Genomic DNA, 18,894 nt, shown 5'->3' on the forward strand with positions numbered 1-18,894 from the left:
TTAGCTCTTCTGCCACCCCTCTTACACTGCAAACTTTAATAAAAGCAGTGTTCTAATGTCCTAATACTAGATCTTTTGATATTTTTTAAATAGTTTTATGCTTGGGCAAAATTCATTGAAAACAAACAACATAAAATTTACTCTAAAATTTTTCTTGTCTTTTACAACAAGTACCACTGAGTGTCTGACATTTGAAAATTTTTCTGCTGCCCCTAAAATGTTGCTTAAATATGTCTCCTAAATGAGCAACATATTCTTTGCAGGTTTTTAAGAGAGCTCTCTATTCAGAAAGCACAAATATTAAAGTGTGAATTGAGAAAAGTAATGAAATCCAGTTACTTTGAGTCTAAGTACTCATATATGTTCAAGTTCACCAAAGTTTTGCAGTTTCAAAACACAAGAATAAAATTATTTGTCATGGGGAAATCTGTATTTGTTTTGGCTCTGCTCTACTATTTGGGATGTTGTTGATACCTCTGGGTTCTTTACTATTTATTCTTCCAAATGCATACTCCTAATACAATTTATTAATGCTAAAGAAATTTTGTAGCTTAATCATTTAATATTGTTACAAATAGTCAAGTACTAGCAGTGAGAATAAAAAATGCACCACAAATGTGAGTACCTTGTTGAAACATAATAACAGATATATCCACCAGCAATAAATGCATTAAATTGGGTAGTAGAGAAGTTTCTTATATCACAATCTGAAATATGTATGTCATAAATTCACAATTCTGTGTTTTGCATCATAGAAAACACACTTTTGTAAATTCAAAAGGGATATATCCAAAAGAAGCATTCTTTTGTTTTCTACTCTCTTGCCATGATATCCTGTAATGGCCAGCTTCATCCATGATTTCATGTGTCTGCAGCTATACCACAGTACAAGCCTGTATCATTTCCCTACAAGGAGTAATTATCTTTGATGTTAATCCCTGATGTGACAGCCTATTAAAAGTATTATTTTAATTATTAAATTAAATATTATTTAATTATTAAATGTACTTTTAAAAATTACAACCTAATTTTTTCAGAAGATGTACCCAATTATGAGTCCATGGCTTGTATGCATTGTATTACTTAAGAATTGAACAGTGTCCTACTTATACCAAAACATCTTTTCCAGTATCCAACAGTGTCTGTACCACTCATGTTAAAATCAGCTTTATGTTATAAGACATAAGATCTCCAAAATGTCACTCAGTTGATAGAAGTTTCAATTTATTGACTGATTAATACCTAATTTATAATAAAGAGGACCTAGTGGAATTGGCTGCAGGTCAGGTAAGAATTTATTTGAAAGAAAATTAGGACAAAATTTTGGGAAAATTGAGCTGTCCCAGAAGTGCAGGGTGCAGTGTCTAAGGCAATAGAATGAAAATATTGAGAGAACGAGGTAAAAGAAGATGGAGAAAAGTGAATTAATGAGGCTGGAAAAGAGAAATGCATTAAGTTTACTGAATACATAAAATGTAAGTTAACTTAGTAAATCTAAAAAGGAATGTTCATGCTAACATGACTGTAACACAGAGGCACACTATATGGGAGAGAGACACACAGAAGAGTAGACTGTTTTATATTCTTTTGAATACTGACATGAGAGCAGTGGTGGTTTCTACTTCGTCCCCAGTCCCCTCCTGTTCTGCAACCAGTTTATCCAGCTTCTGATTTCACCAACCAAAATCAGCCCCCAAACTACCACCACATACTTGGCAGCAGCTTCCACAGGCGGTGGTGATTTTCACAGATGCCTCCATGACCACCTTCTTCATGATCTCACTTTCATGAGCAGATGATCTTACCTTCTCAGACATTCCCACAAGCTGTTACTGATCACTTACCCACCCATATGAGTAATTTGGGCTAAGATGTTTGCTATTTCTCTGTTCCTTCAGCTTCTCACTTCTCCAGTTCCTCCCACATTTGTATCGCTTTAATTCCTATATTAAGCCTCTCATTTCCAATGCAGCTCGCAATAATTCTGTATTCTTAATTGAATACTGACAAAGACATTGATACCTGAGATGGAACAGTTTTTTAATTATTCATGTCTCACTGTATCCACTTATTTCACAGTACACTCCCACACTTAAACTTGACTCATTATGACTTGCTTTGGCCAACGCACAGAAGCAATTTTGATGGAAGCAGAGGATTGAAAAGGTCTTGAATATATCTGCTTTTTCTCATGAAGCCTTGCCACTGCTACGTTAACATGCAGGTTCTCCTGCAGAAGAATGTGGAAGAGAATGAATTTATGCAAGCCAAGGTTATCCCAGGCAAGTCAGAGCCCAACAAAGCCACCAGCTGACCACAGATGTATAAAGGATGAGATCAGCCAAGCCTCATCTAGATCATCAGAACAGCCAGCCAAAAAGCAGAACCATGAAAAATAACAAATGCTTGCTGCTTTAAGCCACTCATTTGGGGAGAAAGTTGGTATGCAGAAATAAATAATTGATACAGTAAAATAAGTAAAGTTAAAGGGAACACAGCTTCAAGTATAGGCATCTGGAAATGAAGAATGCATATAGAATTAAGGGCATTGGCAAATGCCTCATCTCAGTGGGTTGATTGCCTCATATTGTTGATTGGGACTTGGGGGAAAGATCATGGGTAAGGAAGTTTAATTTAAAGGCATATGGATGAACTTACAAAAGTAAGCCTAAAGCATGACTATGAAAGTAAGCATAAAGTTGCATGTTGATGTCCATGAGTGAACAATCACCACATAAAAAGCCTAAAAAGAATAATTGATATAATGACATAGCCAAGTGATCTGAACCACCTTCTGACATCAGTTGATATCAGCCAGCTTCTGATATTAACTACCCCATTGGTGACACACTGGGCTTATGAATAGACAATCTATGATGATGAAGATATAGCATATGCATGGGCCCTACAGCATGGACTCCTACTCGCCAAGGCTCTTCTAGCTACGGTTACTGCCCAATGTTCAACATGCCATCAATAGAGACTGAATCAGAGCCCCTAATAAAGTGCTGTCTAGGGTGACCAATAATCCCAGTATGTCTACACCTGAGGATTTTGCCAGGACAGAGGACATTCAGTGCTAAATCCAGTTCATTCTCAGGTAAATTATCCCTTACGAAAACCAAACAACCAATTGGTGGCAAGTTAACTACATTGTAACCCTACAATCCTGGAAAGAGCAGTGAGTGCTCTTAACTGGAATGTTCATAAATACTTGGTTAGGTTTTTCTTTCCTATCCACAGAGCCTCAATTAACTTGCAGAATATTTAAACAAATGTCACATCATCATACATAACATCATCTCAAACTAAAAGAGCCATTCTGTAGCAAAGGAGGTGTGACGTTGGGCATGTGGACACAGGATACACTGGTCCAATCACATACTGTACCACTCAGAGGCTGCCAGCCTAAGGTAGCATTGAGACAGCATTTTGATTATACAGCTGAGGTGTTAAGTTGGAGATGTGACTCTACAAGGATGGGACACCAAACTCCAGATGTGGTTTTCACCCTAAATCAAGAGCCATTATATGGTGCCATGTCCACAATAGATAAAATACATACGTCTAGGACAAAGGATGGAGTTAGGAGTGACTTTGCTCATTGTCAATTCCATCAACCCACTGAAAGAATTCATGCTTCCTATTCTACAACATTAGATTCTAGAATTCTTCGGGTATTCTTCTAAGAGATAGCCAATCAATAGTGTCAATAAAATTTAAGCTACACATGTTTCTCAATGATTTTGAGCTCCTGATGCCAAGGAAAGTAGTCACCAGCCTGGCAGAGATTATTGATTCTGATCACCAAAAGGAAGTAATGAAGCTGAAAAAAAGTATGTTGGGCACCCAGATGATCCAATAGGGCATTTATTAATACATCTTTCCACAATTTTGACTATAACAAGTGCAACAAACCACCCCAAAATACCTACAGTGTGCTGCCCCTCTGCACAGAAATTTCCTTCCCTCGCTTAGAAACCTAGTGAACTCATATTCATTTTAAATGTTTTCCTTGACACTCTTAGTAAAGGATCTCTTTCTCCACTACCCTGACAACTTTAAGCATTTATACTAAACATTAACACTGTCATTTTTTATTTGTATGTGCATTGCTCTTCTATAACGGTAAGCAATTTAAATTGAAAAATATGCATTATTCCCCTTTCAGTTCAGGATTTAGAATTGTTCTTGATAAATACATGATGATCAGCAAATACGTGTTAAAGGAATAAAAAGGAGGAAGGATTGTCACTTTTTCTCTGAAATATTTGCTTTACCCCCACCCTATTCTTTATCAAGCATCCAGAGCTCTATTGTTTTCTTTGTAAGGAAAAGAATCTACTCTTCTGCTGAATTCTAAGCAATTGGCATGCAAGAGACTTTTTGCCTTTCATCTCCTATATTTCGGAGAGTGCCTCACTCAGATTAAATGCTTAATACATACTGAATGAAGGAATAAAAATATTAAATTTCCTACTGTTACTGCCTTAAAGCAAAACTAAAAGCATAACATAGTAATATCAAAAAGACTTGTTAGAAAACCCATTCACACTTGACTTTTTAAAAATATCTGTCAAGATGATTATTTTAAAAGAATCTGAAAATCTTAGAAATACTAAGGAAAGGATGCATGTTTTAAGTCATTGAGAGTTGTGTTTCAACTTCAGTTTTGATGCTAGTCCTGTGAATTCTGGATTTCATTATACACTCTAAGCTTCCATTTCCTCATTTTTAAAACAAAGATAAACATCTACTTCGCAAGAATTTTGTGAAATTTAAATGAGAAAATGAATTTAAAAACAGGCTAATACACAGTAGACACTTGGTAAACAATAGCCACTATTATTTTTTCATTGTTTTTAATATCATCATCATCATTAATATAAACCTGCTTGGAGCTCACACACTACCATAGTTAATATTGCTGTTTTTAAAAGGATTCTCCTTAAATTTGGACAAGTGGAAGGTCATATGGATTGTGGTAATTTGTGATTTTTAAACAGGCAATTGAGAATTCTTTTCCCTCTTACAACAAACACATTTCCATCTTTCCAGTACTGTCAATGAAAAATATTTTTTTTCCTTGAAATCTAAGTCCTTCACTCAATGTCCTATTAAGCTATGTCGTCAGCCTGGCGCAGTGGCTCACGCCTATAATCCCAGCACTTTGGGAGGCCAATCGCGCCACTGCACTCCAGCCTGGGTGACAGAGCGAGACTCCATCTCAAAAAAAAAACAAAAGCTATGTAGTCAAAAGACTGACCCAGACCCATTTTGGAAGTATTCTTTCCCTATTTGTTTATGAAGAAGTAAAGATTCTTCTTCTTCTTTTTTTTTTTTTTTTTTACCATTTTAGAAAACACTAACATGTTATTGTCTCATGTGTTCATGTAAAGAGACCACCAAACAGGTTTTGTGTGAGCAACAAGGCTGTTTATTTCACCTGGGTGCAGGCGGGCTGAGTCCAAAAAGAGAGTCAGCGAGGGTGGTGGGATTATCATTAGTTCTTATAGGTTTTGGGATAGGCGGTGGAGTTAGGAGCAATGTTTTGTGGGCAGGGGGTGGATCTCAGGAAGTACATTCTCAAGGGTGGGGAGAATGCAAAGAACCTTCTTATGCGTGGGGGAGATTACAAAGAATCTTTTTAAGGGTCGGGGAGATTACAAAGTACATTGATCAGTTAGGGTGGAGCAGAAACAAATCACAATGGTGGAATGTCATCAGTTAAGGCTATTTTCACTTCTTTTGTGGATCTTCAGTTGCTTCAGGCCATCTGGATGTATACGTGCAGGTCACAGGGCATATGATGGCTTAGCTGGGGCTCAGAGGCCTGACAATTACCATATATAACATACTCCTGCATTTTATCTCATAGATTTTCGGGGACAGAGTAAGCACCCATTGTCCATTTACTTACTTGTATTTATTTTAATCTAAAGGAATTCAGAACATATCATCCCCAAATATGCCATTTTGGCACATTAGTTATTTTGAGCTTAAAAATTGAGAACCAGCCAACAAAGTAAAAGTTCTTTACCTCCCCCTCAACTGCCTAAAATATAAATTTCCCCTTTGTAAAGGAAATGTACATCTATTTTAAATTTTTCATTAGTAAACATATCAGTACCAGGAAAAAAATCTATTCTGAGATAATTTTATCACCTGAAAGACTTTTATCTTCATAACAATGCAATTTTTGTTCATCATCTTCCTCCCTTCACCTTCCTGTAACTTGCCTTCACCACGTTCCAGAAGCACCAAACCACAGTTATTTTCTGTAGCTCAGGATGCTATATAAGCCTCAATTAACTGGCCTTTTCTCGTATGAACTTCTGTGCATATACACATAAAATTGTTTTTCTCCTGTTAATCTGTCTTATGTCAATTTAATTCCTAGACCAACAAACCATTTTTCATCCCTTTCAAAAAACCAACAAAAATATATAACTCTCATGAAAATAAATTAAAACCATCCAAATGAGAATATGCAAAGACTGTTTATTTAGAGCTTGCCATAAAGCAAGGGAGTCAGCCACCATCAATTGCTTTTGGCAAAGATTCAACGTCCAGCAGGGGAGTGAGAAATCTTCAAAGTGAAATTGTAGGTTGTTGGCCTTGGGTAGCTGGAGGCAGGCTAACTAGAAGTGAAGGTACCTATTTGGCTCTCTATGGTTAATTCCGAACAGGAACCAGAAGCAAAATTAGGGAAGCTGTTATTTACTGATCAAGTCATGACCATTTTGCACAGTTTGTGGTTTGGCTTTCTGAACCAGTTGTTACAGAGTTTGCATATTAGAATTTTATTTTTACATATGGTCTGGCCATTGCTGGTGTATATATTCAATTTCTCCCTCTTTTTCTCACATAGAAAGAGGACCCGCTCAGAATACTAGCATTTATTTGCATGCTGGTCCACACTTATAAAAATGAGTTTCAAAATATATTTATAAATTCAAATATATTTCTACACTAGAATTAAAGCATACTTTTTTCTTTATTTATTTCTTTCTTTTTTTTGAGACAGTCTCACTCTGTCACCCAGGCTGGAGTGCAGTGGCGCCATCTCGGCTCACTGCAACCTCCACCTCCCAGGTTCAAGCTATTCTCCTGCCTCTGCCTCCCAAGTAGCTGGGATTACAGGCACACACCTCCACGCCCAGCTACTTTTTTTTGTATTTTTAGTAAAGACAAGGTTTCACCATGTTGGCCAAGCTGGTCTCAAACTCCTGACCTCAAGCCATCCACCCACCTCAGCCTCCCAAAGTGCTGGGATTACAGGCATGAGCCACTCTGCCCGGACTGAGTTAAAGCATACTTAAAAAAAAAATTGTGTATAGATTTCCATGTGAAATAGATATATTTGTATTGACTTAAGCTTTATGTTGTTGTTTGTTTTGGGAGGAGTCTCAATAATGCCCAAGAGGAGATCAGAGATCTTGAACTGGAGATCTTTTAAGGACAATCTTGAAAACCAAGATGAAAATACTTTAAAGGTTACCATTGACAGAGTAGGAGCATCACCATCTTGGACAAGCCCCTCATTCTAAAGTTCACCTTAATCAAAAACCCCCTAAATCCAAGAGGTATCAGCTAAGGTCAGCACAAAAATAAACCACAACTAATATCTCCAACCAGAAACATTCCAAACTCCTCCTCAGCCAGAGACATGCTAGCCCAGAAATAACCCCTCTCTGGCAGGGAAGGTTTCAGCCTCAAGATAACCCCCTCCAGCCGGAAAGATGTCAGCCCCAAGATAACCTCCCCTCTACCCAGACACATTCCAACTCTGCCATAAGCTTCCCTCACACAGAAACATTCCAAGCTTGTGATAAGCCCCCTCACCCTAAAACCAATATACACTCTTAGTCTGTAAGAGAAGGTGCTACTGACGGAAATCGACCAGAAGACCCTCTCAGGTTTATTTTCTCTAAAATAAATGTGTCTTTAACTGTCAAGCTGCATTTCATGTTTCTTCTCTCTTTCTTTAACTCTTACAACCATAACTAGCAGAAACCTGATAGTTTATTATCGGTGTTCCATACACATTGATTACAACCCCCAAGAGAAGAGCAATCTTACTGTGAAATTGTTTTTTTTTTAAACTGGAAATAATTAAATCTGATATATAAAATAATTCATGAGCCATACAAGGTCTTCAAAAGCAATTTTGTTACCTGAATAAATTATTTTTGTCTTTAGGAAGGGTTCACAACAAATTCTAAAGTAGGCATAAAAATAATTTCAAATAAAGACATGATTCTGCGTTCTTACACTTGCTTTACTCCGGGTGAAACAAAAGTTTTGAATATAGCATCATGTTACCTTTCAGAAGTTGAAAAATAATCAACTTCTGAATAAGAAATTATTAAAGAAAAGTTTATAGTACAATTTCTTGATTTAAAGAAGGATCTGCTTTAAGTACAAATGTTTAATATAAGTTAAATAAATTGTCTTCTTCAAACCATTTTTTCATTATTTCCAATAAATATTTATTGAATACACAAAAGAAGACAAGACTGAGGATGAGAGCTCAAACAAGACCATCATACATAATATATTTTGCCTGAACTACATTTTATTTTTTTATTTTTTTCTTTCATCATTGAGATTTTATAGGTTGAGGACCAGTACAGACATTTCAATTTGTACACAGTTCTTAACATACGTACCAAAAATCTAAAAGGCCATGTATTGTAATTCTTTTTTTAACGTTATTCCAGTGACTTTCCCTCTTAAAATTTGGAAGCAAATTTTCCTTAAAAGCTATCAAGTACCAGTACCTTCACATGTTGATAAGCTGGTAAATACGTCCCACCAATTCACAACTGAATAGCATATACACGACATATTCAAATTTTTCATCTTTCACAGCACAGTAACAAAGTTATTAGGAAATCAGGACTACCACAACCAAAGTTGTTACAGAGTGCACACATTTCTCACAGGGAGAGCCATGATCAAGGAGTAGTTTTCTTTGGGAAATAATTCTACTACAAAACATAGGAATAGAAGTAATTTAAAATATTCAAGACATTAAATGCAGGACATACTCTATATTGCCATTTAACCTGCTCTGTATTATAGGATATAAAAACTAACCTCCCCAGCTATGGAATGTTAAGCTGACACTCAAGACAGCCAAAGCCTCCCATAATTCAATATCCCACAGTATTTTCTGGTTGTACCAAAAAATAAACAACCAGCGAATAATTTCACCTCTTAAAAAAAAAAAAAAACATTTACACTTAAATAATGGGATGAGGTGTGATTCCCTCCTTCTTAAAAATGTTCCTAGAGCTACTAAAAAACTTGCATTTACAGAATAGTTGATAAAAAATATTCCTCTGGATTGTACAAGAAGGGAGACAGGTACAGCTGATAAGACATGGTATACGATATTAATCAGACTTGGCTTCTTTCTCTCCTGCTTTATCAGAGGCTGGACTCTCCTCAGTTTTCGTTTCCCCGTTTTCTGCAGGTAAATCTTCAGTTTCTTGATTAGCCACTTAGGCCTGTTTTCCCTTTGCTCCCCTTTTCCCTTTTGTTTGCACCTTTTTGTCTGAAGATTTATCTTTCCCTGCTGCCCTTTTCAGCTTCTTTTCCACTTTTGCAGGAGCAGGTTTAGCTAACAACCGCTCCGATCTCCTCTTGGGCTCTTCCTTGGCGGCCCCTTTGTCAGAGCTGAGCTTCCTCTTGGGCATCCTGGCAGCGGGGAGGGCATGTGCCAGGTTCCTGCGAGCGGGGGCGCACCTAGAGCCTTCGCGAAGCTGGGCTGCAGCTCCTCCCGCCGCCCGAGCTGCTGAGACCCACTGCCTTAACTACATTTTGAAAACTTGAACCAACATTTCAAAATCAGGACATTTCATATACAAGCCTGGATTTCAGTCTTCCCTTGAACAACCAGGGCCTGCATTTGCGTAGATCAGCTCAACAAAGGAGGCAGAGAAGGGTATGTGATGTTCACCACAGCTCTGACAACTCCCCAGTGAGACTCTGCCTCTCTCAATTGTCCTGCCACCGTTTTTATCTCCAAATAAATATGTTTTATACCTTCATGTCTATAAAGAATTGAAAAGCAAAAGATAGACCAATAAAGTATCACATTTTAAGAAAAAGGGAAAAATATATTTTCCCTTTTAAATTTCAACTGCCTTCCTTAATTTAAATTAAATATCCAAAGACTTTCTGTAATAAAGAAGACAAAATCCAGCCCACTTCAACTGCTTATAAAGGTTGAGTATTAGGCGGTGGTTCACACATATAATCTCAATGCTTTGGGATGCTGAAGCTCCAGAGGATCACTTAAGCACAGGACTTCAAGACCAGCCTGGGCAACAAAGCAAGACCCAATAAATAAATAAATAAATAAATAAATAAATAAAGTTAGCAAAGCAAGACCCAATAAATAAATAAATAAATAAATAAATAAATAAATAAATAAAGTTAGCAAAGCAAGACCCAATAAATAAATAATAAATAAATAAATAAATAAATAAATAAATCAAGAAAGTTAGCCAGGCATGGTGGCATGCACCTGTGGTCCCAGCCACTCCAGGGGCTGAGGTGGGAGGATCGTTTGAGCCTGGGAGGTCAAGGCTGCAGTGAGCTGTGATCTAGCCACTACACTCTAGCCTGGGTAACAGAGTGAGACCCCCTCTCAAAAAAAAAAAAAAAAAAAAAGAGCAAAAAAGCTTGAGTATTTCTTATCTAAAATGCTTTGTACCACGAGTATTTCAGGGTTTCTTGGATTTTGGAATATTTGTATATATGTAATGAGATATCTTGGGAATAGGAACCGAGTGTAAACACAAAATTCTTTAGATTAACATACACCTTATAAACACAGCCAGAAGGTAATTTTATACACTATATTTTGATAATTTTGTGCATGAAACAAAGTTTGTGTACACTGAACCATCAGAAAGCAAAAGTGTCACCATCTAAGCCACCCATGTGGACAATCTGCGGTTGTTTGGCATCACCATCACTCCTGACTCTGAACTTATATGCTATTAATAAGCAATCATTTTCTTATTCACATGTAAGTGTTTAAGTAAAAAATATGACATATCATTAATACAGTGAAAAAATAATGTGTTCGGGGTAACTAAACAGCACAGTAGCATCATCAGAATACCTCTATCAGCTGTTAAACAACAGCAACTATAAACAACAGCAGACTGAATAAACTGTGCATTGTGCACCTGTGTTTTCACTGCAACCTGTCACATGAGGCCAGGTGTGGAATTTTCTACTTTGTGGCATCATGTTGGCACTCAAAATGCTTCAGGTTTTGGAGCACATTGGATGTCGGATTTTCAGATTAGGGATACTCAACTGGTATTATTATTCTGGCCCCTGCAAATTTTTCAGTAGGTCCCCTAGTATGTCATGCCAGGGATTATGCGAGTTCCTGGGAATAGCACTGTAACACATTCTTAAGTGGGTCCTTGACTCCATTGAGTTTATAATCTAGTAGGAGGAAGGCTATGAAGAATTCTAATAAAGCAAAGCAAGCAATCACAACAAACCTTCCTCTTTAACTTATCAAAAATGGAAACTTTGAAGAGCTGCTCTTTAATAAATCATTGGAAAGCACCAGAACCCAGGTGTTTTGACTCAGCCTCATTTCAGACTGAGATCTGAGGCCATGATACCTCATGTGCCTATATATGCTGATAATCACCATTACCTATACCATTCTTTACATTCTCTCATCTACACAATCATCTTCAACTCTCTCTCATCCACTTCAGTCTTACAATTTGTGATCAGCAAACTCCCCTGTAACTTCCACCTCTTCTCCGAATGTTCTTATCAGTGGCCGAGTTCCATTAATCCTGGCTTCCTTTTGTGTAAATTCTTCTGCTGAACTGCTTTTAACAGAAAGTCCTTTTATTCTTTCTCAGCCTATAAACCTCAGGACAATGTGATGTGATAGGTGTCCTCCTTTCTTCTTACTGCCATATCCAATTAATTCATTCCCCCCATACTTTTGAGAAAATTAATGCTAAAGCCTTTTCCCTCCATCTATAAGAGTGACACCCTTTCTTATGTCTTAATGCCTTCTGCTAAGCTACCACTCTTTATCATTTGTTGAAGATTTCTCTCAGGGCAAAGAATTTCTCCCCACCTCACTATCATTATCAGCTATTTCAACATTAACATAGATGAAGTGGCCACACCCTCATATCTTTGTTTCTTGAACTCTCATCTCTACCTTACATACCCATTCCCACACTCAGCTTTGATTTCATTAGAAACTGAATCAAATATAAAATGTGGACTTCAGACATTACAATATTCAACCCTTCTTTAACTCTCTTGCTATAACTTTGTTTCATGCACAAAATTATCAAAATCTTCTTTAACTCTCTTGCTATAACTTTGTTTCATGCACAAACTTTGTTTCATGCACAAAATTATCAAAATATAGTGTATAAAATTACCTTCTGGCTATGTTTATAAGGTGTATGTTAAACTAAAGAATTTTGTGTTTACACTCGGGTGCTATTCCCAAGATATCTCATTACATATATACAAATATTCCAAAATATTGGCCCTTTCCTGGTTTTGTGTCTTTTACTGTCCAGTTTAATTAAAGTATGCCATTATAATCACTCATTTGCAAATACTCAACACTTTTGCCCTTTTTACCACCATTGTGTACTTTAAGAAAATTCTTATTGAATTCTAACTTATACCATTTTTCTCCCTGTAATTGAGAACCAGAATATTCTAGGAAAAAGAAAATCATACAACTGGGCATTTTCACATTAAAGTCAAAATCAAAGACTTCATATGAGCACAAAACAAGTATATTTGAACTCCTATGATGTCTCCCTAGTGCATTTGTTTTCCAGCATTCTGAGATGATGTATCATGCCCTCTCCACTTTTTTTTGTTGTTGTTTGAGACAGAGTTTTGCTCTGTCACCCAGGCTGGAGTGCAGTGGTGAAATCTCAACTCACTGAAACCTCCGCCTCCCGGGTTCAAGCAATTCTCACACCTCACCCCCCAAGTAGCTGGGATTACAGGCATGTGCCACCACTGCTGGCTAATTCTTGTATTTTTAGTAGAGATGGAGTTTCGCATATTAGCCATGCTGGTCTCGAACTCCCGGTCTCAAGTGATCCACCTGCCCCGGCCTCCCAAATTGCTTGGATTACAGGTATGAGTGACTGCACCTGGGTCTCTCTCTATATTTTCAACTCCATTATGTTAAGTATTAATGATCTACTTAATATTTTATGGAGACAATTGAATGTATCAAACATAACCTCTTCAGTAGAGACTGCTAGTAACCATACAACATACATTTAATCCTTATTTTTAATGACAGAATTCCATTCTTTAGATAAGCACATTGCCACCTTGCAAAAAGATTATTTCTCATCCTTCCTTGAACCTAAGTGTAGCTATATGAATCAGTCCTGGCCAAAGGGACATAAATAGAAACTGTGTAGTGTCTTCATCATTAGAAGGCTCATTAGAAGGTATGCATGTGGCCTCCTTTTTCTACTTTCTCCAACTTTCTGCCTGGATTTTTTTTTTTTTTTTTTTTTTTTTTTTTTTTTTTTTTAGTTTCTAGTGTGTTTTATGTTAACAGGCAGAAATTTGCCAAGAAAAAACAGAGAAGGGTCAGATAAGATGGAATGAAACATGAAATGAAAAGCCCTCACTGCGTGTCATGATGAACAACCATCTGGGGTCCTTGTCCAGTATTGTTCCAATGGAGTGGAAGAATTAGAAAATGTTTCCATGTATAATGTTAGTGAAAATACAAGAATTAAAGATGAGTAATTTATAAAAATCTTTCAAGAAGTTTGATTACGAATGATAGAAGAACATCAAGGAAAATTAAGAATTAGGAATTTTTTTTAATGGGAGCTGCTTGATCGTTTCCACTTCATTTTTATTTACTGAAGGGGTATCTGTTGATTTTAACAAGTTAATCAATCTAAAAGAAGAATTAATGTTCTCTCCACACTTCTCCTTTTCCTTCGGCCCCCTAAACAACCTGTTCTTTATTTTTATTACCATTTTTTTAAACATGACGTGGTTTTAGTTTTCTCTCCTCTAAAGTGGGAATAATAGTAGTATCTACATCAAAGGTTGGTAAAGATTACATATGTTTTTGTCCTTTGGCTATTGGACCTGTGATTAATTTATTTACTCTTGGGTTCATTCCCTGATGCCCATTGCTTTGCTTGAGACCACAAATGTCTGACTCCTGCATTTCCTAGGACCCTTGTCCATTGACTTCTAATTTGTTTCAGGATCCTGAATGCACTAGCAGAACACTAGGGAGAAAGAAAAGGAGAAATCAGGATATTTATGTTTCTTCCTCTCTCTTTCTGGCTGTTCCATGCTAGATCTCAACAGAACCTGTCCCTTCTCCATGGTTTGAGCTCTCCTTGAAGACTTTCAGTCTCTGAACTTGAGAAGCATCATCGTGTCCCATTTGTACTTCCAGCTATAGGGATGATAACACCTTTCACCTGTTGCTAAGCTCTGGGTTGTCTTACTATGATCCATTTGGTTTTTCATCTCATTTTTCACATTTACAAGTAGGTTCCCATGTTATATTCCTCTACTGAACTACCTGGCATGGGTTCTGTCTTCCTGACTTTGTCCTGACTGATACAACTATCATTGTCGTCATCGTCATCATCATCAACAGAATAAGTCAGTAAATAAAAAGTGGTTAAATGTGAAAAAAAAATGCCTCAGAAAATAGGAGATAGAATACAAAGCCCAGTTAAGAGGAAAAACCTGCAATTGGAAAATGGAAATAACTTCATATTAAAATAAATAAATAAATAAATAAATAAAAATGCATCTAAAAGCATGTAAATAGCCAGTCAAGATTATTCTGTATTTTTTGTTATTTTTATTCCATCCATTTATCTTGGACATGTTTGAGGCAACTAAGACCATAGTCCAATTGTACCCTGTCTCCCAGTAGCACCTTAACAAGGTAGTGAGTCTCCAGAAAAAGGTGGCAGAAGTATGTGTTATACAAGTAGAACCTGAGAAGCGTCACAGAGCTCCTTGTGTCCCAGAATGCACGGAGGCAGCACAATGAAATCCATGCAACACAAAACAGAGCAAAAATAAAGACAGTTACATAAAATTTCTGAGCAGATTGGAGATTAATAGAGCTCAGAAAGTCCATGAGCATAATTTGTTGTGGGAGCAACAGAAGAATTTCTCTTTGCCTGAGAGTGGTACTAAAGAAGAAAGAGATTTGCTGAATTTAATGCATCAGATGACAGCCCGGAATAATTTAGTAGCAATATGTACAGACTGATCACTAAGAAACAAGCAAGACAATATGTGACTCAATAGAAGTCAATGAGGACAGAGTACATTTAGGACTAGATGCCCAGCCCCGCCCTCCAACGTCTTTAGACTATGTAAGACACATGGATCCTTGACACAGTTCCTTGAAAAGGAAAGGGGAGACTGAGTAACAATAATTGAGATTATGGTTTTGACATTCTGACAGAATAGGGCTAAAAATAGAAAATAAATTCAATTTTAGAAAAATAATTTTTGTTTATTACACATCTGAATTAGAAAACTGAGATTTCTACCTATGACAAGCAAATAAAAATAGATGAAGGTTTTTATAAGATCAGTTTTAAAGTCATGTTGGAGGAATAAGCTCATAAAATATTTAGAAATTTTATGAAGCATAGTACTACATTAAAAATATGAATGGGCCGGGTGCGGTGGCTCACGCCTGTAATCCCAGCACTTTGGGAGACCAAGGTGGGTGGATCACCTGAGGTCGGGAGATCGAGACCAGCCTGACCAACATGGAGAAACCCCGTCTCAAATACAAAATTAGCTGGGTGTAGTGGTGCATGCCTGTAATCCCAGCTACTTGGGAGGCTGAGGCAGGAGAATTGCTTGAACCTGGGAGGTGGAGATTGCGGTGAGCTGAGATCGTGCCATTGAACTCCAGCCTGGGCAGCAAGAGCAAAACTCCGACTCAAAAAATAAATAAATAAGTATATATATATATATATATATATAGATATATAGATATATAGATATACCTATATATCTATATATGAACATATATATCTGAATAGATTCATTCATATGTGTGTGTATATACTATATAGCTTGCTCAAAAAGAGAAAGCCAAGGTGGAAAAAAACCCTTTATTTCAAAATGCTTAAAAATGTTTTTGAATAATTAGTTGAAACACTGAAATCACCTAGAGAATAATCTTGAAATTTTAGAAATAGTTAGCATGTTGGTTGTCTTGAAGTTTTGTTTTGTTTCTCCATGTATAAAAAATTATTTGTGAAGACAGAATTGTGAAATTACTTAAAATGAAATTTTTAAATATTTATAGTTGTTTAATTTCAACTGGATAAAATAGAGATATATACTTATATGGCACTAAAACTATAACAGGTAAAAATATAAGAGTGGGGTTCACTGCACCCATTTCATATCTGGAACCCAGACACAGCAAGCCATCTTTCAGCTTAAATACTTTTTATCCTAGTTTTTTCAGCATTTTCAAATGAGTGCTAACATGGTGAATTAAGAAATAATAATTTAAACACTTTTTGGCCATATTTATAAGGGAATTTGAATTGGCATAAACTTTTTCATACAAGAGATAAATCATTACTTGGCATGTGAAATGCACTGGTCAAAATTTATTTGCTACTTTTCTTCAAAGAGAAAAATAGTGATGTTCTGGCAAAGAGTAAATATGAGAATAAAGAGAAAGGATTCATTGTTTATCTAGCAAGTTGCTAACAAATTCGAATTACTTAGCAGTTATCTTTCAAGACTGAACAGTCACATCAACAACTGTAAGCAAAACTGTGATTATTTGACAATATCCTTATAATGGGAATTAAGTTTAAGAACGGGAAAAAGAGAACTGATCATTGGTAATATAAGTAGTTTTTCACCTTAAATTACATGTGACAAAAGTTGTGGTGTTAATAGTTTAAGAAAAAAGGAAAAGAATGAGTTATCTTTCTTTACTGAGCATGCCCCTGCGTGACACAGCAAAAAAGACTAATGAGTTAGTCAGTGACTGTTTCATGACACAATGAACTAAATTTTCCAGTAATAATATTTATTTATTGAAAATTTCAACTTTGTATTGTACCACTTCTTTGGAAAATCACTTTTCTACAGAGATTTTCATAAACTTTTAAGAATGGAGCAGCAGTGGGCACCAAGCAGTCTACTAGACGTCCCTGGTTTATTGTTCTATGGCATTAGAAATATTTGGCAAAAACTTTGAGAAACGTAGCCTACTCTATAATTTTTTGGTCACTGATTTCACATCTGTTAATTTAAAAATTTTGCCCAACTTTGGCCATTAGATAACAATACCTTCTAGAAAAGCCATGAGCCATAACCCTTCATGAAGTTCCTCTTGCTCTGAAAACAGAGACCCATGTCCTGGACCCAGATCCAGACAAAAGGGCCAGGCACTATGTTAGCTGTATCAATTGCTAATTCATAAAGGTCATCGGGGTGTCTTTGCAAAAACCAGCAGAGAGTACCTCTGTCTCGTTTTCTTTCTTTCTTTTTTATTTTTTTGTTTTCTCAGCAACCTGGCTCTCAGGGAAAGAAAAAGGCTCTTCCAAAGTGTCTGCCTGTAGCATACCAATAATCGTGTAGAGTCAGTAGCAGTGCAACAAATCACTGATAAGTGATGAAAATATAAACATGGTCATTATAAAGGGCTTAGATAAAAGGACAACATGCTATTTGAGGATGGCTTATGACTTTCCAATGAAGAGAGAAGACTATTACTTCCTCTCCAAGAGTTTTGGGTACAGAAATAAGTTGGAATGTGACTTTAACTTGCTTCTTTGAGCTGTGCTTCCATAAAAGGATAATATTCTGATTATCAAGCTGGCTTTTGTAAACTCTAAAACTAAGTACTTTTAGAGATTAATTATTCTCTCGTTATGGAGGAAGAAGCAAGCCTTGTCGAGAGCAGCAGTAACTATCTCCTTTATATCACTACAGTGGGGGTTGGTATTTTAGGCTTCTTTTGCATTCATCCCCATAGCATTTTGTGAAGCTTGTCATGTAAGAGAGCAGTACAGGATTTCCTGCATATTTCTCTCATTGATTTATTAACTGATCTATACAATGGTTGTGTTATCACACTGATCACTAGTGATGACATAGAGAATAATTGCCATCCTATGACCGATCAGAAAAGTTATTTTAAATATGAAAGTAATATTTTATTATTAATAGTCTACATAAGCCAGTTCTGTCCTTTCTAGGATCCGTACTAGCAGAAGTTGTAAAGCAATGTCTTAAATACTCATTCAGGGTGTTTAATATATTTTAAATCAGTGGGAGATTCAAACATTATCAACCTTGCATTTTCTAGGGTTTTTTCTTAAATTTTCTTTTTCCACAGAATTAGCTGAAAGAACATCACCAGATCTTGCAACAATATTATCAAAATATTCACAACTTGATCTTAATAAGTTGCATATTTTTTAAGAAACACATTAAGTCTCAACAGGAATATATCAAACTATGATTTTACCTAAAAGGTCTTAATTGGTCCTATGTAAATATAACAGTATATGACTAAAGGAAATATTACCTAAAATCAATTTTGAATCACTTTATGGTTAGATGAACTGAAATTAATATTGATACTGTGTGCTTCACTCTTAACTAGAAGAAAAATAACATTTCTAGAAATATTAATATGATGATGGTACTTCAGTTAAGCAACTCACAGTGACTTTTTGCCATTTAAGCAAATAACAGCGGCTTTTTTTTTTCCTGAATGTTAAAATTATATTTTGGTGTGGAAAAATGTATTATTTAAGAACTATTTTCATTACACAGAATTTTCCAGTAGTTTAC

The 18,894-nt window shown here is 36.2% G+C and overlaps 1 pseudogene; it reads right to left on the bottom strand.

The window, feature by feature from the left end:
* Positions 1-9,401: 9,401 nt before the first annotated feature.
* On the bottom strand, positions 9,402-9,704 carry LOC735516 (non-histone chromosomal protein HMG-14-like; annotated as a pseudogene).
* Between the last annotated feature and the right edge of the window lie 9,190 nt (positions 9,705-18,894).

The sequence above is a fragment of the Pan troglodytes genome, chromosome 3 (genome assembly GCF_028858775.2).
Source record: "Pan troglodytes isolate AG18354 chromosome 3, NHGRI_mPanTro3-v2.0_pri, whole genome shotgun sequence".
Lineage (NCBI taxonomy): Eukaryota > Metazoa > Chordata > Mammalia > Primates > Hominidae > Pan > Pan troglodytes.